Source organism: Triticum dicoccoides, chromosome 2B (assembly GCF_002162155.2).
Source record: "Triticum dicoccoides isolate Atlit2015 ecotype Zavitan chromosome 2B, WEW_v2.0, whole genome shotgun sequence".
NCBI lineage: Eukaryota > Viridiplantae > Streptophyta > Magnoliopsida > Poales > Poaceae > Triticum > Triticum dicoccoides.
The window spans coordinates 356,723,277-356,747,530 of NC_041383.1; positions in this window are offsets into that span (position 1 = coordinate 356,723,277).

Sequence of the window (24,254 nt, forward strand, 5' to 3'; positions counted from 1 at the left end):
GAAGTCCAAGAGTGCCGCGATCACCTCCACCTCCAAGGTGTCGTCCCACCCACATACGGAAGATGGAGATAGAGGTGTCCAAGCTTCTCGCCGCTCTGGCGACCACAGTCACCCCAGCGGTGCCGAGCGAAGCACGACGAGCTTGTGCAACAAGACCACATCCAAGGATGGCCCGGCATAGAATGCGCCAAGACCATGATAGGAGGAATGTGACCTGCTGCGTTCTGCTAGTGAGCGTGACTCACCGTGTCACGACGGTGAAGGCTCAGGCTGTCGCTTTGAGCACGACTCCGAACTCCATTCCAAGGATGCTCACGGCATCCATCGCATCGCCCCTCCGGCGATCACCAAGTCACACGGCAGGCACGGAACAGAGCTCCTCCCGGCCCAGCCAGGAGTCGTGAGCCGTCCCATGCCTCAGTGCCGATCATGGCATGTACGCGGGCAGAAGCGATGGCGCAAGCTTAGCTGCTACTGAACTTCCCTCCGCTGGCTCAACAAATGGATGAGTGGCGCGACATGATCTAGAGCCTGCTCAACTTCGCTAATAATGACAGAGCATAGTAGGGGAGTGTTTGCGGCGACCACAAGCGGAGCCGGCACAGGGAGCTGGAGAGCGGACTGGAGGGCCAACAACAATAGTACAATCCCCGCAAGATCCATCATGATGGAGCCAGTGTAGTGATGCTCGGGATGGCCTCTTCCAATCCATGAAGCCATCAAGATCAACGTCAAGTTTTGCGGGACCGGTAAGAGGAAGACGCCCCGCACGCGCATTGAATGGCGCCGGGAGATTGGCCGGCAATCTGATGCCCGTGCTGGGCCGACAGCAACCATGCCTGCACTGGGAAATGCTGGAACCCTATGTTCTAATACAGGTTGTTCTGCATTCACTCCCGAGCTGCGGCGGGTTTTATTGGCCCCCTCATTTCAAGCCGGACCTCTCTGACAAGTACGACGGCAAGGCCAGCCCCGTCAAATTCCTCAACATCTACGCCGTGGCTGTCCAAGCTGCCGGTGGAGACAAGAAGGTCCTCGCCAATTGGTTTCTGCTGGTGCTTAAGCCTAATGTTAGGTCCTGGCGGATGAACTTGCCGGAGGGATCAGTTTCGTCTTGGTTAGACTTATGCCAATAGTTCGTTGGTGCATTCCAGGGTTGTCACAGTCCTAGAAATTGATTGAAATAGTTGCATCTGCATCCATGCATCATGTTCAAATTTCAATTGAAGTTGAAATGGGGATGATAAAACCCTAGCAGATAATTTTTCAACTATGTTCAAATTTATATCTTTTCAATGAACCCAAAATGTCCTTCAGAAAAGTTCATGATTTTTGATTAAGGTGAAAACCTCTGCCAAAAATGATGCACATATTTTGAATTAATTCATATCATATTTGAGTTGGAGCAAACAGTTCCTATACTTAGTTTTGTTGCTCCAAATATTCTAGAATTGTTTGAGGGTCACCGCAATAATTCAGAAAGGGGCCTAAAAAATATTTTCAATATTTACAAAAATGATTTGGTATTTTAAATAAAATCAAAACAACAAAAGGAAAAATAGAAAACATAAACAATAAAATAAAGAGAGGGAGAGAAACTAACTAGGCGGCCCAGCAGACAGCCCAGCCCAGCCCAGCAACCCCCTCCGAGTAAGTGGCGGAGCTAGCATTTGACAACAGGGTGGTCTGCCCCCAATTTTTTTGATAACTCATATGACATGTGAACATTCTAACTAATTATCAATAGCACAAATAAATATATCAATAGGTATTACTAACACACTAAAATTCTCAATTAAATCTTAGTTTTGCATAGGGAAGCCTACATAGTAAATAGTTCATGGACCATAGTGCATACCTTAAGAAGTTCAAAAAGACTATTTTTCTAGCCTATGCTTTTGCATTGCCATGGAGGTATCAATTATGTCATCTTCATTCACCTCAGAGAAAGCATCCCTCTCAGTGTATGCAACTAGGCAATCATCCAAAAGACTATCACCCATCTTATTTTCAACTTGCTCTTGACTATACTCGTGGCAGAAAATGCTCTCTCAACATTTTCCTTGCCACCAATAGAATCCATACCAATTTTTAAAAGCAAGTACACCAAATGATCAACTATGTTTCACCCTATTTGAATAAGTTTAACCAAGATATCAACTAGATTTCCATGGCCTTGGAAGTTCTCATCATTTCTCATGTCATCAATATAGTTATCAAGTTGTAGTTCAAGGTGTATCAAATTGGAACTTGAAAATTCTTTGGGATAAAACTCAGCAAGTCTTCGTACCTTGTGTGCATCAAAAGAAACAAATGAGTTGAAGAGATTCAATACCAATTTTGAAAGCAATACAAATTTTAGAAGCAAGTTTGCATACCCTTTTGTGCATCAAAAGTAGCAAATGAGTTGGTGGGATCCAAAGCAGACATACAAGATAGCAATTCCATATTGATCCCATCAAACCGATTTTCAAGCTCTTGACTAATTTGATCAATGACTCCAAGAAAAACTTCTCTTCTTATGTGATCATCATTTGTTTTGGGTCGAGCAAACCATGCTGATCTTGCATAAGGCACATAATATCTTCCATTATAAGAACTTGAATGCCATGCTTGTTACAAAATAGTGTGACATTTTGCAGAAATGCATCCCACCCATTAGACCTAAGTTCTTGTATTCTACTTTTTGAAGTTCTAACAAGTGCCATTGTAGTAAGAATATCTTGGTCTCTTCTTTGCAAACAATCAGACAAATCACTTGTGTGTCCAAGAATGACAAGCATCAAGTGTCCATTGAAATAAAGTCAAATGACTCAAACACTCCAACAACAGTATGAATTTTCGGCCAATCACTTCTTTGTGAAGCATCTTGTGATGGAAATATGCCCTAGAGGCAATAATAAAAAGGTTATTTTATATTTCCTTAATCATGATAAAGGTTTATTATTCATGCTAGAATTGTATTAACCGAAAACTTAAATACATGTGTGGATACATAAACAAATACCGCGCCCCTAGTAAGCCTCTACTAGACTAGCTCGTTGATCAAAGATGGTTAAGGTTTCCTAACCATAGACATGTGTTGTCACTTGATAACAGGATTCACATCATTAGGAGAATGATGTGATGGACAAGAACCATCTGTTAGCTTAGCATATGTCCGTTCAGTTTATCGCTACTACTTTCTTAATGTCAAATACATATTCCTTCGACCACGAGATCATGCAATTCCCGGATACCGGAGGAATGCCTTGTGTGCTATCAAATGTCACAGCATAACTGGGTGATCATAAAGATGCTCTACAGGTATCTCCGAAGGTGTCTGTTGAGTTGGCATGGATCGAGATTGGGATTTGTCACTCTGTATATCAGAGAGGTATCTTTGGACCCTCTCGGTAATACAACATCACAAGAAGCTTGCAAGCAAAGTGACTAAGGAGTTAGTTACGAGATGATGTATTATAGAACGAGTAAAGAAACTTGCCAATCACGAGATTGAATTGGTATGGAGATACCGAAAAAATCTCGAGTAAGTAACATACCGACAGAAAAAGGTAACTATGTATGTTGTCATAAAGGTTTGACCGATAAAGATCTTCGTCGAATATGTAGGAACCAATATGGGCATCCAGGTCCCGCTATTGGTTATTGACCGGAGAAGCATCTCGGCCATGTCTACATCATTCTCGAACCCATAGGGTCCACACGCTTAATGTTCGTTGACGATATGATATAATATTATATGAGTTGTGTGAAATAGTGACTGGATGTTGTTCAGAGTCCCGGATGAGATCACTGATGAGGACATCAATACCATTGTTACACCCACAGCCCCTGCTGCTATACATACTGGACCAATTACTAGAGCTCGCGCACGCCAACTAAATTACCAGGTACTTTCGTTTCTTGGTAATGATTCTAATGTTCATGAGAATATGATGCTGCCTAAATTGGATACATTTGTTTTGCTTACAAATGAAGGGCCTAGCTTGGAGAAGGATGAACATTGGAGCAAGAGAAAGCATGGAGATGATGGCATGCGCAAGGGGAACAAGAACGGAGTTACGAGTGATGATTTCAGGTCTTTGAAGCCACCATAACGAGTGCATGAAGCCTTGGACAAAATATACAAGATGTCACTTCATAAATTTCTTCCAGAGGCTATTATAGGTGTTGCATCACCTTTTTATTGGGCCAAGCCCATGTAATTTCGAAATACATTAGTATAGGCTATTTTTAGAGTCCGTATGTGTGGGGAAACAAGAGATAGGGTTGATTTCGGACCCCTCCACCAAGGGCCACGAAATTCCCCCTCTCTTCCTCCATATATACAGCCCTTAGGGCACCGTTTAGACTTTGGGTTTTGTTTAGATTAAAGTTCGCCATAGCTGCAACTTCGCGTACTTCGTTTGTGTTCAACGACCAGACAAAGGCGTCACAGAACCCCACCTTGATCAATAAATCTTTCATCTTATATTCGCAATATCCAGATTGCAATCTCAGTTTCTTGCTTGTTCTTCGTTTGCTCGCAGGAAACAGACCCTCGTGGTCAGGTTGATCGTGCTCCGGTGTGGTCAATAACCTCTCAGAGTTGGTTTAGTGATTGCTAAGGCGCGACGTCCTCGCACGTTCGTAGTCGGATCGTCAAAGTCGACTTCCACCAAAGCGAAATCCATCATCTCATCGGAAGACGGGACACCTTTGCCTCTATCAATCACAGACATGACGAGGAGCTCTGGAATGGTCCGAAGGTAAATATTGATATATAGGATGATAGTATTTGGTCACCGGAAAGGTTTCAGGAAGTATCAGGTATTTATCAGAGTGCCGGAAGGGGTTCCGGAAGGCCACCAGTAAATGGTGGGCCTTATGGGCCAAAGGGGGGAGCACACCAGCCCACAAAGAGGTTGGCGCACCCCACCACCCCTGCCCATGCACCAAGGAAGTAGGGAAGGAAGGGGGAGGCGCCCTAAGGCTGCCAGCCCCCCTTTCCTCCCCCCATGCACAAATATGGAAGGGGGCAGGGCAGGCGCCCTAGGGCAGCCACAGGCACCTTGGGGGTGCGCCTAGGGATGCATCCCCTTCCCCTCCACCTATATATATATATGTGAGGAGGGGAGGGGGCAACAACACAATGCTCTCCAAGCCGTGTGCGGCGCCCCACCTCCCTCTAGTTCTAGTTCCTCCTCCGTCCATGTCCGTTGTGCTTAGTGAAGCCCTGGGGATAGTTTCACTACATCCCTCACCACGCCGTCGTGCTGTTGGAACTCATCTACTACTTTGCCTCTCTTCCTAGATCGAGAAGTTGCAGACATCATCAAGCTGAACATGTGCTGAATGTGGAGGTGCCATACGTTCGGTACTTGATCGGGACGGATCATGAAGGTGCACAACTACATCAACCGCGTTGATAAGCGCTTCCGCTTAGCGATCTACAAGAGTATGTAGATGCTCTCCCCTCTCGTAGCTATGCATCCCCATGGATAGATCTTGCGCATGCATAGAATTTTTTTTGTTTTCCATGCAACATTCCCCAATAATGGCATCAGATCCAGGTCTATGCGTAGATGATATGCATGAGTAGAACACAAAGGAGTTGTGGGTGGTGATGGTCATACTGCTTACCACCAATGTATTATTTTGATTTAGCGGCATTGTGAGATGAAGCGGCCCGGACCAACCTTACATGTCCATGCACAGGAGACCGGTTCCACCGGCTGACATGCAACTTGTTTTGCATAAAGGTGGCTAGCGGGTGTCTGTTTCTCCTACTTTAGTTGAATCGAATTTGACTACGCCGGTCCTTGCCGAAGGTTAAAACAACAAACTTGATAATCACCATTGTGGTTTTGCGTAGGTAAAACGGTTCTTGCTAGTTGCCCGTAGCAGCCACGTAAAACCTCCAACAACAAAGTAGAGGACGTCTAACTTGTTTTTGCAGGGCATGTTGTGATGTGATATGGTCAAGATATGATGTGATATATGTTGACGTATGAGATGATCATGTTTTGTAATTAGTTCACAACTTGCATGTCGATGAGTACGACAACCGACAAGAGCCTTAGGGTTATCTTTAATTATTTTATTACTTGCGTGTCATCACTAAGCGCCATGTAATTGCTTGACTTTACCGCAATATGTTAGCAATAGTTGTAGAAGCAATAGTTGCGAGACGACCCTGGTGCTATGATGGAGATCAAGGTGCCGTGCCGGTGACGATGGACATCATGCCGATGCTTTCCGATGCTTTGGAGATGGAGATCAAAAACACAAGATGATGATGGCCATATCATGTCACATATTTTGATTGCATGTGATGTTTATCCTTTATGCATGTAATTTTGCTTAGAACGACGATAGCATTATAAGGTGATCCCTTCACTTAATTTCAAGATAAAAGTGTTCTCCCATAGTATGCACATTGCCAAAGTTCGTTGTTTTGAAGCACCTCATGATGATCGGGTGTGATAGACTTTACATTCACATACAACAGGTGTAAGCCAGTTTTGCACATGTAGAATACTTGGGTTAAACTTGACGAGCCTATCGTGTATGGACATGGTCTCGAAACACTTGAGAACGAAAGGTCGAACGTTGAGTCATATAGTAGATATGATCAACCTAGAGATGTTCTCCATTGAAGACTACCCCATCTCACGTGATGATCGGACATGGGTTAGTTGATTTGGATCATGTGTCACTTATACAACTTGAGGGATGTTGATTTAAGTGTGAGTTCATTAGTAATTTGATTATTTGAACTAAAATTTATCATGAACTTAGTCTTAATAGTTTTTTGCATATCTATGTTGTAGATCAATGGCCCGTGCTACCGTTCCCTTGAATTTTAATGCGTTCCTAGAGAAAGCTAAGTTGACAGATGATGGTAACAACTACATGGACTGGGTCCGTAACTTGAGGATTATCCTCATTGCTGCAAGGAAGAATTATGTCCTTGATGCACCGCTAGGTAACCCACTCGCTCCAGCTAATCTAGACATTGTGAACGCCTATCAAACGCGGACTGATGACTACTCTATGTGCCATGATTTACGGCTTAGAACCGGGGCTCCAAAAGCATTTTGAGCACCACAGAGCATCTGACATGTTCCAAGAGATAAAATTGATATTTCAAGCTAATGCCCGGGTTGAGAGATATGAAGTCTCCAATAAGTTCTATAGCTGTAAGATGGAGGAGAATAGTTCTGTCAGTGAACACATACTCAAAATGTCTGGGTATCATAACCACTTGACTCAGCTAGGAATTGATTTTCCAGTTGAGAGTGTTATTGTCAGAGTTCTTCAGTCACTGCCACCAAGCTACAAAGGCTCCATGATGAATTATAATATGCAAGGGATGATGAAAACGATTCCCGACCGCTTTGCGATGCTGAAATCGGCAGAGGTAGAAATGAAGGAGGAGCATCAAGTGTTGATGGTTAACAAGACCACTAGTTTGAAGAAAAGGGCAAGGGAAAGAAATGGATCTTTGAGGAGAATGGCAAGCAAGTTGCCGCTTCCATGAAGAAACCCAAAGCTAGACCCAAGCCTGAAACCGAGTGCTTCTACTCCAAGGGAAATGGTCACTGGAAGTGGAACTGCCCCAAATACTTGGCGGATAAGAAGGATAGCAAAGTAAGGTTTATTTGATATACTTGTTATTGATGTGTACCTTACTAATGCTCGTAGTAGCGCCTGGGTATTTGATAGTGGTTCGGTTGCTCATATTTGTAACTCGAAATAGGAGCTATGGAATAAACAAAGATTGGCTAAGGATGAGGTGATGATGCTTGTCGGGAATGGTCCCAAGGTCGATGTGATCGCCGTCGGCATGCTACCTCTACATCAACCTTCAAGATTAGTTTTAGACCTCAATAATTGTTATTTGGTGCTAGCGTTGAGCATGAACATTATATTTGGATCTTGTTTAATGCGAGATGATTATTCATTTAAGTCATAGGATAATGGTTGTTCTATTTATATGAGTAATATATTTTATGGTCATGCACCTTTGATGAATGGTATATTCCTTATGAATCTCGATTGTAGTGATACACATATTCATAATGTTGATGCTAAAAGATGCAAAGTTCATAATGATAGTGCAACATACTTGTGGCACTGCCGTTTAGGTCATATTGGTGTAAAGCGCATGAAGAAACTCCATCGGATAAACTATTGGAATCACTTGATTATGAATCATTTGATACTTGCGAACCATGCCTCATGGGTAAGATGACTAAAACTCCATTCTCCCGAACAATGGAGCAAACTAATGACTTATTGGAAATAATACTTACCGATGTATGCGGTCCAATGAGTGTTGAGGCACGCGGCTGTAGGGTCGAAAGTATGTCTAGAGGGGGTGTGATTAGACTACTTGACCAAATAAAAACTTAACCTTTTCCCAATTTTAATTCTTGGCAGATTTTAGCAACTTAGCACAAGTCAAGCAATCTCAATACAATTCAAGCAAGCATGCAAAGAGTATATGAGCAGCGGAAATTAAAGCATGCAACTTGCAAGAAAGTAAATGGGAGGAGTTTGGAGGGAGCAAACGCAATGTTGACACGAAGATTTTTGGCGTGGTTCCGATAGGTGGTGCTATCGTACATCCACGTTGATGGAGACTTCAACCCATGAAGGGTAACGGTTGCACGAGTCCATGGAGGGCTCCACCCACGAAGGGTCCACGAAGAAGCAACCTTGTCTATCCCACCATGGCCATCGCCCACGAAGGACTTGCCTCACTTGGGCAGATCTTCATGAAGTAGGCGATCTCCTTGCCCTTACAAACTCCTTGGTTCAACCCCACAATCTTGACGGAGGCTCCCAAGTGACACCTAACCAATCTAGGAGACACCACTCTCCAAAAGGTAATAGATGGTGTGTTGATGATGAACTCCTTGCTCTTGTGCTTCAAATGATAGTCTCCCCAACACTCAACTCTCTCTCACAGATTTGGCTATGTTGGAAAGATGATTTGAGTGGAAAGCAACTTGGGGAAGGCTAGAGATCATGATTCTTGTGGTTGGAATGGAATATCTTGGTCTCAACACATGAGTAGGTGGTTCTCTCTCAGAAAATGAATGCTGGAAGTGTAGGCACGTTCTGATGGCTCTCTCCACGAATGAAGAATGGGTGGAGGGGTATATATAGCCTCCACACAAAATCTAACCGTTACACACAGATTCCCAAACTCGGCGAGACCCAATGGTAAAACTCGATCAGACCAATTCAGGTCAAAATATGAACGTTAGGCTTTTCGGTGGGACCAATATAGTCAACTCAGTGAGACCGATGCACTAGGGTTAGGGCATAACGTAATCTCGGTGTGACCGATCACATGAACTCGGTGGGACCGATTTTAGTAATAGCACATAGAGAGTTGGTCAGGCAAACTCGGTGGGACCGATTCACTCGCTTTGGTTAGAAAGAAGTGTTATGAAAAGGTAACGGTGAATTTGCATTGCAGACTCGATGGGACCGAAACGTTATGAAAAGAAAACATGGAGTTTGCAATCCCATCTCGGTGGGACCGAGATCCCTATCAATGAAACCAAAGTGACTAGGGTTTGTGGCAGTGGCTATGTCAAATGAACTCGGTGGCGCCGGATAGATTCAATCAGTGGGACCGAGTTTGACTTTTAGGTTTAGGACATATGTGGAAATGAGAAAGTGGTTGAGGGTTTTGGAGCATATCTGTAAGCATTTTGAGCAAGTAAGCCATTAAGCAGCACCTCATCCCCTTTTAGTAATAGGAAAATGTAGAGTCTTGAGCTTGTTGCCAATATGTGTCCTTAGCATTTTGAGGGGTCCACATCTCTAGTCCATGCCATGCCAATCATTGAACTTTCTGAATGATCATCTTGAAAGAGTGTCGGGGAAGCTGATCCACGAACACCTATGGGGCCAGCGGACCGAGCCCCTTTCGGTTCGGCGGGGGGCGGAGATCGCACGAAGAGCGGATCGAGGCGAAGCACACGAGCAGTTTACCCAGCTTCGGAGCTCTCCGGAGAGACAATACTCCTACTGCTGCTTGTCTGATTGTATTGTGTTCTTGCTCAAGAGCGCTGAGTGCTACAGTACACTCTAGCTGCTAACGAGACCGAGCGTGTGTGATTTTCTGGGTTCGAACCCCCTCTATGTTGCGCATGGGCCTCCTTTTATACGCTCAAGGGGTCACCGACAGGTGGCAACGTAGACGAGGGTAAAAATGGAAAAGGAGTTGTGGTTGGTAAAGCTACCTGCACAGTGCATCCTACCTAACCCTGACGGCAGGGGACAAAGGCATTAAATGCCCGTCTGTGTCGCCCAAACAGTGCAGAAAAGGACCGTCAGGGACGCCACTGTTCGCCATGATGGTAATCTTGTCAGCGTCGCTTGCCACCTTGCACCGCTGGCCGCTCAGCCTCCTGCCACGCGCGCCTGGGAAGGCCCCAGGGCGACACGTTGGTGGATGCGCTGGAGCGTGGGTGCAGAGTGGTAACCTGCCGCGGCAAGCGCCTTGCCGCGACCGTTGTCTTGTCGCGTCCGGAAGCTTGTCGCTCACCGGGTCTTGCCGGGACGCGTGGTGCGTCGCGGCAAGTTCCTCGAAATGCCTTGGTTGGCCTTCCCGGCAAGCTCCTCTTGCCGGGGCCTTGTCTCCTTGGCTTGAATACTTTGTTCTTGAGTGGCTCCAAGGGAACCACGGAGGACCTTGGCGGTCGCCCGGCAAGCCTTGCCGTGGGGTGCTGCAACTGCCCGTGCACAAGTTCGGGATACTAGGGTACCCCTACTCTAGTACACCGACAGGAGCCCCCGGGCCTGGGCCACACACGGTGCCGAGCGCTGTTGGGCCAGGCCCAAAGCAGGGCACGGGCACGTGCGGCCTGGGTGACGCCGTATCTTACTCCGTATCCACCGCGCCCTCCCCGAACGGCACGCGTTGAATGCGGCATCGTGGGAGAGATCGTGGGTGGTTTCTTTATTCGGAAGGGCGAAACGTCCGCCCCCTCCCTCTTTATAAGTAGGGGAAACAAGGGCAGTTTGCCCACTTCGCCGGTTGTTACTCCATTCTCGAAAATCTCCGCCGCTCCCCCCTTCTTCCCAAAGCCGAAAGAGAGCAGCGCTCCGCCCCCCATCGCCACCGGCGCCGCCAACGCCGTCGATCTCCCCCGCCACCTACGCCATGGCTCCGAAAACCTACAAGGGGAAGGGCGTGAAGTCGGCCGAGGCGCAGCGGCTCGCGGCGCTACGAAAGGAGCGGGCCATCTTCCCCCCTCAGCTTGACGCAAATGAGCTGAGGGAGTACTACTACCTTTTCTGGTCGACGGAGACGCGAGCGCATCCGTGCACGAAGGTACTCCCGGCTACCGCTTCGAGACTGGCTCTGAACGGGTATCCCTTCTTTGCGCTGTTCTTCTACTGCGGGCTCTGCCCGCCCTACTCTGAATTTTTCTGTGACATCATGAACACCTACGGGTTCCGCCTCCTTGACTTCACCCCCAATGCTGTCCTGACCATGGCAGTTTTCACACATCTGTGCGAAAACTTTGTCGGAGTCTATCCAAACATAGCCCTCTTTCGCCACTTCTTTATGCCCCGAGTCGAGAGAGGAGAGCCCCTTGCCGGCGGAATCGCTTGGATCTCGAGAACTGGCAAGAAGGATGCTTATCTGGAGGGAGAGCTCCGCAGCAAATGGGAAGAATGGAGAGCAGAGTGGTGCTGGATTGTAGAGGAGAACCCGCAGCCATTTACCGCCCTGCGCCAAGCCCCAGTAGTGCGCGGCAACGATTGGAGCAACGTGGCCCCGAAAGACGATAGGCTAAAGATTGCCGTCACCCGCATCCTTCGCCTCAGGCTTGCCGGGCTCACTGTAGGCGCAGTTGGCGCAGATTTTCTTCGCCGCCGCATCGCCCCCCTGCAGGACAGGAGGAGACCAGCCTGGGTGTTCCAGAACTCAGCGGATATCATGAGGCTGCGCCCGGGCCTCAACTTCAACTTTATCGTCCTAGAGCTGGATGCGATGCTCCTGGAGCTATTCAAGCGCGATCCTCAACATCCATTCATGTTGCTGCGGGATGTCGATCCGCTGTGCAACAATTCTTCGCTCGACCGCATTCGTGCAATGATGCCGCTGTGCAACTCGCACGGAATCGTCCCGACTTGGCAAGAGCCTGCAGACGACGTCGTGCGGGATTTCTTTGACGGCCTGGTAGAAGTGCCGGTCCGCGCTGATGAGCAGAAGAGCCTCACCTGCGACACCACCGATGATGAGATGTAGCGCATCGCCACCAGGCTGGAAGAGGCGGCAGCAGCCGCTGCCGCGGGCGTGTTTGGATTCACCGTGGAGGAGGCAGATGCAGCAGAGGCGGCAAGCCTTGCCGAGCGAGAGGAGTTCGTCGGCGAGGAAGAGCTTGCCGGGCCTGAAGCTGAGCCGAGCGAGCCCGGCGAGGGAGAGCCTGTCGGACCCGAAGCTTCGGACAGCATGCCGCAGGCGGAGCCCCCAGCCCCGCCAAGAAGGCGTCTCCGCAAGGCCTCGGACGTAGCGGGGCGGCAGACGGGTCAATAGCCGCCGAGCCGCGTGACACGCTCTACCGCGGCAAGCACTGTTGCCGTAGGAGCGCCTCACGCCGCTGCGGCAACCGGAGCTGGGTCTTCCTGGTCCACCGCTACTGCTCCTGCCAAGCGGACAAGGGAGCCTACTCCTCCGCCTCGTCGCACCGGAGGCGAGCCGGACTTCGATCTCTCCGCGCTCAGCTCCGACGAGGAAGAAGAAGAGTAAGATTTCTTGCTGTGCTTGTAGTTCTTCAATTCTTGCTGTCTTGTCTCGTACTTGACTTGCTTTACCCTGAACCCATTCCTTTTCAGGACTCTGGTCCAGAGAGCGGCAAAGAGAGCCAAGGCCCCAGTGATTGTCATCGAGGACGACCCCACCACGATGGCAGAGGACATGTCCGAGACCACCTTGTCGGACCCGGCAACCATTCCTCAAAGCATCCCCCAGCACAGCCCTCCACGTAAGTACATAGTTTACTTCCTACTTTCAGGCGCGCGTGGGTGCTCTTCCTTTGCTGATATCTGAGTGTTGGTTCGTGCAGGAGTAGAGCAGCCTCACCAGGAGAGCCCGAAAGCCGCTCCCGAGGTGCCATCTGCCTCGACTACACCGCCAAGGGAGGATTCCCCGGCAAGTGAGCGTTCTCCGGCAAGGGAGAATTCTCCGGCAAGGGGCAGTTCTCCGGCAAGGGACAGCACTGGCGATCCTCCGGTGGTTGAGACCTCGACCGCAGATCCAGGTAATCCTCTTGCTTGAAAACTCCCCTTGGATTCTTCTTCTTCTGATTTTCTTTTTGAATATTTGCTTGACCTTTCTCCCCTCTTCGATCGCCAGATCCACCTGCCATGGAGCCGATGGAAACCGAGGCCTCCGGTGAGGAGAACGCGCGCGGCAGCAACGACGACGCTGCCGCCACCGAAGAAGAGGCCGGCGCTGATGATCCCGTCGGCGAAGAGGCCGCCAAGGCTGCCGCCGCAGAAGCTGGCGAGGGATCCGGCGATCGCACTGACGGCCCCGAGGCCGCAGGAGCGCCAGGCGCTGCGTCGACCGCCGATCCCTCCGCCGATGCTGCAGCGCCAGGCTCCGAAGAGCCCCAGCTCGGCGCCTACTTGAAGGCCGGCGACGGTATCTTCATCAAGCTCCCCTGGGCGTCAAGCTCCAGGGCGCCGGTGGAAGGAGAAATTTTGGACAGAGAAGTGCTCGCCTCCGCTGGGCTGACGTTGGTCGACGCGCCAAGCAGCAGTAGCGACGAGTCTGAGGAGGAGCGGCTGCTGCGGAAGCTGCTATCGCTTTACCGCGCCCGACAAGCCAAGCTGGCGTCCCGAGAAGCACTTGTCGCGAGGGCGGGAGTGGATATTGAGAAGCGCATTGAGGAGCTCCGGGGTCTCAGGCAGGAAACTCTCCGATCCCTGGCGGAGGAGCGGGAACAAGTCGCCGAGGAGCGGAAAGCTTTTCTCCTCGCGAAGGCTGAGGTTGAAGAGCAACAGCGGCTTGTCGCTGAAAATCTATTTGCGTAGGAAGGAGAGTTGGCGCAGCGCAAGGTCAACCTTGACAGCCACGAGGAGGAGCTTGCCGCGCATGAGCAAGCAATTGGCGGGGCTCTCAAGGAAGCAAGGGATGCTGCCGAAGCTGCTGAGGCCGCCAAGAAGGAGCTGGAAATGAAGGTAGCGCAGCTGGAGGCTGATCTCCGGGCGAGCGGCGAGGAGCTTGCCGTTCTCAAGCGTGAGCGCGAGAAGGACGCCGCCGCTCATGGCGAGCTGCAGGGTCTTCTCGCTAAGAGAAGCAAGGAGCTTAGCGCCGTCAAGGATTCTAATGCAGATCTCGAGTTGAAGCTGGCCACTTTGACTCAGACGCTAGACGGCGCCAGGGAGCGGGAGGTGGCCTTGTCGAAGAAGATCAAGGCCGACGAGGCGCTGCTGGCGAATGCTGCTGCCGCCCACGACGCCTTCAGGGAGACTGTGGAGCACTGGACTGAGGGTCTTGTGGATCTTGCCGCCGCCATCAACGGGGAGCTGGCGCAGCTGGGGATGGAGGATCTCGGGTACTCCTCCGATGAGCACCTCCAACCCAGCGCCAAGCTCAGCTTGTTCTTCAAAGGCGTGGCGACGGCCCTCCAGCGACTCCGGGAGAAGATCCCAAAGCAGCTGGCCGACGAGTCGCGCAAGATCTGCGCAGGAACTCTCCAGAAGGTGCTGATGAAGGTGGCCTTCCGCAACCCAGGCCTCAACTTCACCAACGTCCTCAAGTCCTTGCCGCCGGATGCTGATCTGGAAGCGCTCAAGGCCCTTGTCGCACCCATTGTGGACAAGGTGAGCGGAATCAAGAGGGTTGAGGGCGATCGTGTAGATTAGGCCGCCCGTTTTCTCCTTCTCCTTGTCGCTGCTAGTCATGTCATGAGAACAATCTGTTAGAGCTGCGACAAGCTATCTTGTGATATAACTCTATTTTGGGTAGAGATTTGCTATGTTATTTCCTTCACTTGATTCCTTCCTTTGTATGTTTCTGCCCTACGCTTTTAGGGAACTTGCCGGCACAGGCACCTTAGCCGCGAGCGCTGAGTGCGGGACGTCAGCAGCCTGCTGGCGGTGCCGCTACCGACAAGAAACCTTGTCGCAACTAGTTGCAGCTCACTTAAATTGTTGAGCAGACTCGAAACAAAGTAAGGGCGCAACTAGCTACGAGTTGGTTCCTCCGCGCACAGGTTTTCCATACAAAGCACGGTCGTTCGAGGAAAATAACTTAAAAATAAAAACTGATTGCTCAAACTTTGGCAACTTAGCTTTTCTGTCGCTTGCTTTCCGGTAAGGCGAAACTTCCTTGAACGATGCCTGGTCCACACCATTATCTTGTCCTTCCCCCCGGCAAACTTGTGGGCGAGGGAACCTTCCTTTCCTTTGACAAAGAGAAAGAAGAGAAAATAAAGATATGGAGCCTTAGGGCTCATTATTGCTTACCGGGGGTAGGTGCTGCACAAAGTGTCAGATAACGCATGCAAAAATAAAGTAGATAGCATGATATTGACAAGATGTGCGGAGCACATGAGTTTTACTTATGCATGGGATCTGGGCCCGGCTTTGTACAAAGGATTACATGCAACATCGGCAAGACTTGTACAAAAGGTGGTTGCCGGAACGGGTTCCAGCAACCGCGCCCTACGGGTAAAACTTACGAAGATGCTCAATGTTCCAGGAGTTGCTCACCGGAATGCCATCTTCGGTCTCAAGGCGGACAGCGCCAGGCCTAGTGACTCGTTTCACCCGATAAGGGCCTTCCCACTTCGGTGTCAACTTGTTGGAATTCTTGGCGAACTGAACGCGCCGAAGAACAAGGTCGCCTTCCTCCGAACTTCTGGCATTAACTTTGCGGCTATGGTAGCGGTGCAAAGCTTGCTGGTATCGAGCAGCTCGTACAGCAGCCTGAAGACGGTCCTCCTCAAGAAGCAGTGCGTCATCTTGTCGCAGCTGCTCTTGCTCAAGCTCATCATAAGCGAGCACTCGAGGTGACCCGTATACGAGTTCCGTGGGGAGAACTGCCTCTGCTCCATAGACTAGAGCGAAAGGTGTCTGGCCAGTAGCTCGATTTGGCGTCGTCCTGATCGACCAAAGAACCACCGTCAGCTCCTCGATCCAGTTCCTTCCGCACTTGCGCAACCTGTCGAAAGTTCTGGTCTTGAGCCCACGCAGCACTTCAGCGTTTGCCCTCTCTGCTTGACCGTTGCTTCTTGGATGAGCAACAGAAGCAAAACAGACCTTGGCGCCAAGATCTTGGACGTATTGCATGAAGGTGCGGCTCGTGAATTGCGTGTCGTTGTCGGTGATGATCCTGTTAGGGATCCCGAAGCGGCAAACAATCGACCTGAAGAACTTGACTGCTGACTGTGCTGTCACCTTCCTCACTGCTTCCACTTCCGGCCACTTTGTGAACTTGTCGATTGCAACGTACAAGTACTCAAAGCCCCCGACAGCTCGGGGAAAGGGGCCGAGGATGTCGAGCCCCCAGACCGAAAATGGCCAGGATAAAGGGATCGTCTGGAGAGCTTGAGCTGGCTGGTGTATCTGCTTAGAATGGAACTGGCACGCTTCACACTTGGTTACTTGTGCAGTCGCATCCTGGAGGGCTGTCGGCCAAAAGAAACCTTGCCGGAACGCTTTGCCGGCAAGTGCTCTTGTGCCAATGTGGTGACCACATATGCCTCCATGTATCTCTGCCAACAGCTTTTGTCCGTCTTCTCGGTGAATACACTTCAATTTCACGCCGTTGAGTCTTCTTCTGTACAGTGTGTTGTCAACAAACTGGTACATACTTGACTGCCAGGCTACTATTTCCGCTTCTTCTTGCTCTTCGGGAAGTTCTCCTGTCTGAAGGAAATGGACAATCTGCTGTGCCCATGTTGGAGCTTGCGGCTCGATAAAAAGGACTAAAGGCACATCAGCTGCTGCGGGAACATCCACTTGTACGGCAAGAACTTGCGGCTCAGCCGGAGCTTGATGTTCCCCGGCAAGCTTGCTGGAGCAAAGCTTGCCGGGAGCGTCTGCTTCAACGGAACAAACCCTAAGGCTTGCCGGAGCAAACTGCTCCTCAACATCCTTGGTGTTGATTTTGAGGACCTTCTTGGCGGCGGCTTCGGGGAGCTCTGCCGGAAAATAGTCATCAGAAATAAACTTCCTCTTTTTGCCCTGTCCAATTGATGGTGTTACGGATGGTTGAGTCAGCTTGAGCACAAAGATCCCTGGTTCCACAGGCAACTTAAGTGCAGCGCACTTCGACAGGCCATCGGCAATGTCATTTTGAGCTCTTGGAACATGTTCCATCTGCAGGCCGTCAAAGTGCTCTTCTAGCTTTCTCACTTCATCAACGTAAGCTTCCATCAACGGACTCTGATAATTCTTGTTCACTTGGCGGACGACAAGCTATGAGTCACCCCTGACAATGAGCTTGTTGATCCCAAGGTCTGCTGCGATCCTGAGACCGGCAAGCAATCCTTCATACTCTGCAGTATTGTTTGTGGCTTGCTCCTTGGGAAACTGCATCTGGACTACGTACTTGAGGTGCTCTCCGGTGGGTGCAACTAGTAGCACGCCCGCACCGGCGCCTTGCAGCGAGAAGGCACCATCAAAGTACATCAGCCACTCTTTGCTTGCTTCCTTGACGGGGATGCTTGTTTCTGGAATTTCTTCATCTGGTGTTGGCGTCCATTCTGCTATGAACTCTGGTAATGCTCTGCTTTGGATAGTTGAAGTGCTTTCAAACTTGAGGCCAAAGCTTGACAGTTCCAGCGCCCACTCGACAATCCTGCCTGTTGCTTCTGGATTTTGCAGTATCCTCTTCAGCGGAAAACGAGTGACGACTGTGATCTCATGTGCTTGGAAGTAATGGCGTAGCATTCTCGAGGCCATGAGGAGGCCGAAAAGCAATTTCTGCACACCAGAGTACCTTGACCTAGCCCCCTGCAGAAGGGAACTGACAAAGTAAACTGGGCGCTGCACCATTCTCTTCCGCATCTCCTCATGCTCCTGCGCAGATCCATCGTTGTCGGGACCAGAGCTTGCCGGTGAAGTCCTCTGCTTGTCGCTGGATGCATCTGCCGTGGTTGCTGGCTCATCATCCGCCTCCCTCTCTGCTACTAACGCATCACTAACCACTTGATTGGTCGCCGCTATATACAGCAGCAACTTCTCTTGTGGCTTAGGTGCGACAAGTGTTGGAGTGGAGGACATGTATCTCTTCAAGTCCTGCAGCGCAGCCTCCGCTTCCGGTGTCCATTTCATTGGACCCGCCTTTTTCAATATTTTGAAAAATGGCAGGGCGCGCTCAGCAGACCTAGAGATAAACCTGCTGAGAGCAGCTACACAACCGGCAAGTCTTCGTACATCCTTGACGCGCTTTGGTGCTTCAATCTGCTCAATGGCCTTGATCTTGTCAGGATTGGCCTCAATTCCGCGTTGAGACACAAAGAACCCGAGAAGCTTGCCGGAGGGGACTCCAAACACGCACTTCTCGGGGTTAAGCTTGAGGTTGATCCTACGCAGATTTGCAAAGGTTTTGTCTAAATCTTGAATCAGAGTCGCCTTGTCCTTGCTCTTGACCACTATGTCATCCATGTAGGCTTCCACATTTCTGTGCATTTGCAGTTCAAAAGCGTCATGGACTACCCTTGCAAATGTTGAACCAGCATTCTTTAAACTGAAAGGCATCCGTACGAAATAGTATGTGCCACATGGGGTGATGAATGCGGTCTTCTCCTCATCCTCTTCTGCCATGAAGATCTGATGGTATCCTGAGTATGCATCAAGAAATGAAAGCAAGTCACATCCGGCTGTGGAGTCAACAATTTGGTCGATGCGCGGCAAGGGAAATGGGTCTTTGGGACAAGCTTTATTAACATCGGTAAAGTCGATACAAAGCCTCCATTTCCCGTTTGCCTTACGCATGACTACAGGATTGGCCAACCACGTAGGATGGAGCACTCCTCTGACAAGGCCTGCTGCTTCCAATTTCTTGATCTCTTCTGCAATGAATTCTTGGCGCTCCAATGCCGGTTTCCTGACTTTCTGCTTGACGGGCCGCGCATGAGGGCAGACGGCAAGATGGTGCTCGATTACTTTCCTGGGAACACCGGGGATGTCAGACGGTTGCCATGCAAACACGTCGACGTTCGCCCGCAGGAAACCAACGAGCGCGCTTTCCTATTTAGGGTCAAGAGTGGCACTGATGGTGAAGGTACCACCAGTGTCGTCCTCCTTGGCGGACACCTTCTTGGTCTCTGGTGGAGCTGCCATTGTCTTCTTACACTTGCCGGTGGAGCTCGATGGTGCGTCCTCGACAGTAGCGCAGCGCTCCGAAGAGATGCGCTTGCCGGAGTGGGCATCAGAACTCTTGCCGGACTTGGTCTTCTTCTTCTTCCCCCGGGAGCTTCAACGGCAAGTGACCTGTGATCTGTTGCGGCTGCTGCTTCCCGGTAGATCTTGTCGGCGCAGATAAGAGCATCCTTCTTGTCGCCAGGGACAGAGATGACACTTATTGGGCCTGGCATCTTTAGCATGTTGTATGCATAGTGAGAGGCTGCCATGAACTTGGCGAGTGCTGGACGGCCGAGTATCCCATTGTAAGGCAATGGAAAGTCAGCAACGTCAAAGGTGACCCTCTCAGTCCTGAAGTTCAACTCGCTGCCAAATGTCACCGGCAACGTAATCTTTCCCTTCAGCTCGCTCCTTCCCGGATTGATTCCTTGAAATGTGCCGGTCTCCTCGAGCTCGCCATCAGGGATCTGAAGCTTCTGGAGTACCGCGGAGAAGATCAGGTTCAAGCCGGCCCCGCCGTCAACTAGCATCTTAGTGACCTTGAGGTTGCGGATAGTTGGTGAAACCAACATCGGCAAGCACCCGACCGCAGTTATGCGATCAGGGTGGTCCTCAATATCAAAGATGATAGGCGTGCTGGACCATTTCAGAAGCTTGCGTGACTCGATGGGTGGTTCTGCTGCACTGACTTCCCGCACCCACTGCTTGAGCTGGCAGTGTGAAGTATGCAGAGAAGCACCACCGTCAACACACAGGACCTCTATGGCTTTCTGGAACTCCTGCTCATCGGTCTCATCTTCATCCATATCTTCATCGTCGTTGTCATCTTCATGCTTGTCGCGGCCGCGGGGAGGTCTGTCTCCTTGCCGCTGCTTGGCCTTGCCGCGGCGTCCTCCTCGGCCGGGACGTTTCTTGCTAGTTCCTCCAGCACCTTCCTGGGCTTTCTCCTTGTCGCGTCGCTCGTATTCAGCCTTTTGCTGTTCGACAAGCTGCTCGACCTTCTTGCAGCTCTGGAGGTCATGGCCCTTGGTGCGGTGGATCTTGCAGTGCTGCTTGTTGGTGCCGTCCTACAAGTCGGCGACTGCCACTGCTGCGGCAACCTCCTTGCCGGAGCTACCAGCTTTGGGTTTCTTGCCGGACTGCTCAACGACTAGCACCTCTTTGCCTTTCTTCTTCCTGTTGTTCCGCCGCCGGTTTTTCTTTGCCGGGGCAGTCTCCTCACTATCAGTTCCTCCTGCTCCTGTATTCTCTCCGGGGAGTTTCCTCCCTTCCTCAGCACGCGCACACTTGTTGGCCAGGGCATATAGCTCACTGACGTCTCTGATCTTGCACATCGCCATCTCCTCCCGCATCCTGTGGTTTTGCACGTTCTGATGGAACGCGCTGATTACCGCGGCAGGGTGGACATCTGGGATGTTGTGCTGTACACGGCTGAATCTCTGAATGTACTTGCGCAGGGGCTCTCCTTCCTTCTGGGCGAGCAGATGAAGGTCGCTCTCTTGGCCATGAGGCTTGTGGCCGCCTGTAAAGGCGCCGACAAACTGATGGCATAGGTCTGCCCAGGAGGATATGGAGTTGTCCGGCAAGTGCATGAGCCAGGATCTGACATTGGGCTTGAGCACCAGCGGGAAGTAGTTGGCAAGGATCTTGTCGTCCCGTCCCCCGGCAGCTTGCACCGCGATGGTGTAGATGCTGAGGAACTCCGACGGATGCGACTTGCCGTCGTACTTCTCTGGTACATCTGGCTTGAAATTCTTCGTGCTGGGCCACTGGACTTGCCGCAGCTCACGAGTGAACGCAGGGCAACCTACCGCGTACGGCAAGTCGCCTGGTTCCCCTGGCGCATGCATGTCAACAGAGGGCCCAGCGCGCTTGTCGGATTGACGTCGCGCTTCTCTTTGACGCTCGATGCGAGTACGAGCGTCTTCTTGCTGTCGTTCGTGAAGAACTTGGCGCTGATCGCGACGAGCTCGTGGATCTGATGATGCGGTGGAGTCGCTGTCGAGGTGGATCCGACGAGTCGGCGATCTTGGCCTTCGGGGTGGAGAGTGCATGGTGGTTGCACCCCCACCGGTTTCGTCGCCATCGGCTCGTGCCTGGCAGTCCTGCCGCGGCCGCGATGCACTTGGCTGCCGCGGAGTGTCGCCGTTGGCAAAGCCGATGAGACTCTGAATGGTGGCCCTCCATTGGTCTATCTTGTCTTCCGCTGGAGGGTAATCCAGGAGCAGTTGAGCTCGCGCCAAAGCTTCTGCTGGAGTGGTGGGCGGCAGTGGCGAACGGTGCGAGGAGCGGGATATGTTCGGACTTCTAACTATGTTAGAAGGAGCAGTATCCCATCCAGGCGACCGTGTCTCGCTCGTGCCAGCATGTTGGCGTGCATGCTGGTCTTGAGCACCCTGAGATCCACCAGCTCGATCTTGTCCCAACGAACGTATGGTACTGCGAATACCATGACGTTGTCGGTCCTGCGCCTCCTGAGATGGGTGCGATACATGTACGGACGCCGAGGTCTGTGCAGCCTTATCCTTGGACCTAGCAGCATCGTGAGCTTCCTCGTCGGTGTCCGTTCTTCCGCCGGCGTCTACTCCACCACCCGTTTGCTCCAGTGGTGGTGGAAGTGACGTGGACGGAGCAGCTGCCGCCGAAGTTTTCTTCTTCGGTGGCATGTCTATGAAGAAGATGAAGATCTAGCTCGTGTGAACGCCGGATCAGGTTCACACAACCTCGACGCCCCCTGCCTGGCACGCCAAAGATGTCGGGGAAGCTGATCCACGAACACCTATGGGGCCGGCGGACCGAGCCCCTTTCGGTTCGGCGGGGGGCGGAGATCGCACGAAGAGCGGATCGAGGCGAAGCACACGAGCAGTTTACCCAGCTTCGGAGCTCTCCGGAGAGACAATACTCCTACTGCTGCTTGTCTGATTGTATTGTGTTCTTGCTCAAGAGCGCTGAGTGCTACAGTACACTCTAGCTGCTAACGAGACCGAGCGTGTGTGATTTTCTGGGTTCGAACCCCCTCTACGTTGCGCATGGGCCTCCTTTTATACGCTCAAGGGGTCACCGACAGGTGGCAACGTAGACGAGGGTAAAAATGGAAAAGGAGTTGCGGTTGGTACAGCTACCTGCATAGTGCATCCTACCTAACCCTGACGGCAGGGGACAAAGGCATTAAATGCCCGTCTGTGTCGCCCAAACAGTGCAGAAAAGGACCGTCAGGGACGCCACCGTTCGCCATGATGGTAATCTTGTCAGCGTCGCTTGCCACCTCGCACCGCTGGCCGCTCAGCCTCCTGCCACGCGCGCCTGGGAAGGCCCCAGGGCGACACGTTGGTGGATGCGCTGGAGCGTGGGTGCAGAGTGGTAACCTGCCGCGGCAAGCGCCTTGCCGCGGCCATTGTCTTGTCGCATCCGGAAGCTTGTCGCTCACCGGGTCTTGCCGGGACGCGTGGCGCGTCGCGGCAAGTTCCTCGAAATGCCTTGGTTGGCCTTCCCGGCAAGCTCCTCTTGCCGGGGCCTTGTCTCCTTGGCTTGAATACTTTGTTCTTGAGTGGCTCCAAGGGAACCACGGAGGACCTTGGCGGTCGCCCGGCAAGCCTTGCCGCGGGGTGCTGCAACTGCCCGTGCACAAGTTCGGGATACTAGGGTACCCCTACTCTAGTACACCGACAAAGAGCATTAGTTCAATGAGCTATATGTTGTTAAGAATTACCAAAACCACCCAGGGATTAGTTGCACTTTCAATCTCCCCCCTTTTGGTAATTGATGACAACATATAGATGAAAGCTTCGACAAATGATAATAAATGAAATACATCGTCGCTTTTGAGAAGTATATGATAAGTAAGAGCCCCCCAAAATTTGTGCATTATTTACAATTTGCTTTTGAATGCAAATGCACAACCAATTAGGATCATGGGTTACTCTTCCATGTCACATACATCTTGGTGGAGCGCTCAAAATGATAAAAGTTAGGAACAAGCACTCATCACCAAGGCAAAGTGAATGATCATACATAAAAGATAGATAATGTCATCATTCAAGCATTAAGCATGATATGATCAAACACATAACCATACAAAGTATCTCACACACATAAGCATAAAGTATCAACCAAGCAAACAAAGCAAATAAGTAGCAAAAGAAGCAAAGCTCTCTCTCTCTCTGTGAAGCCTATGATCTGTACACTTTCTCCCCTTTGGCAACAAGTTACCAAAAAGCTTGAAAATGCATAGTGCTATGCGACTCTCTAGGCTTGATCTTCAGGAGGAGGTGTTGAGAGGACTCCAAGGATGAAAGCATCAGTAGAAGTTCATGGAGCTGGTGGAGTTGCCACTGGAAGGGCAACTGGAGCTGTGGCTGCAGGTGCTGATGTTGTAGCTCTAGTGTCTGGCACTAGCACTGCTGCAGACCTCTGTGCCCTAGGCACTCTTTGGAATACTTCTGTAGTTGATTTCCCCTTCTTCTCCTCTGCTTCTTCCTGGAGCTGCTCAACTGCCGTCTAAATTTCAGTCACCTTCAAGTCAAGATCATAGAATCTGGTTTTAATGATCCTCTCCAAGCTCTCCTGGTTCTGAGTCAGGGTGGCTTGTTGATGCGGAGCATCCCTCGCTCATCCCCATGGACTCTACTACAACTCGTCAAGCACCTCGAGGACCGATGACAAGAGCACGTGCACGCACCGTCAAACCTGAGGTTAACTCATTCCGCTTCGAGTTTCATTCGGATTCACTCGATAGTCGGATTCTACCTCATATGGAAACTCTATGCACTCGTAGGTACCAAGAACAAGATCGTGAAGAGGCGAGGACGGAGGCACAAGCACATGAAGAGAAGAAGGAGGGAGAAGAGCGAGGGAAGCGTGAAGCTATGAAGAAGAAGGGTGAAGAGGGATAAGCCCTGAGCCTCCCGGGTGCCCGG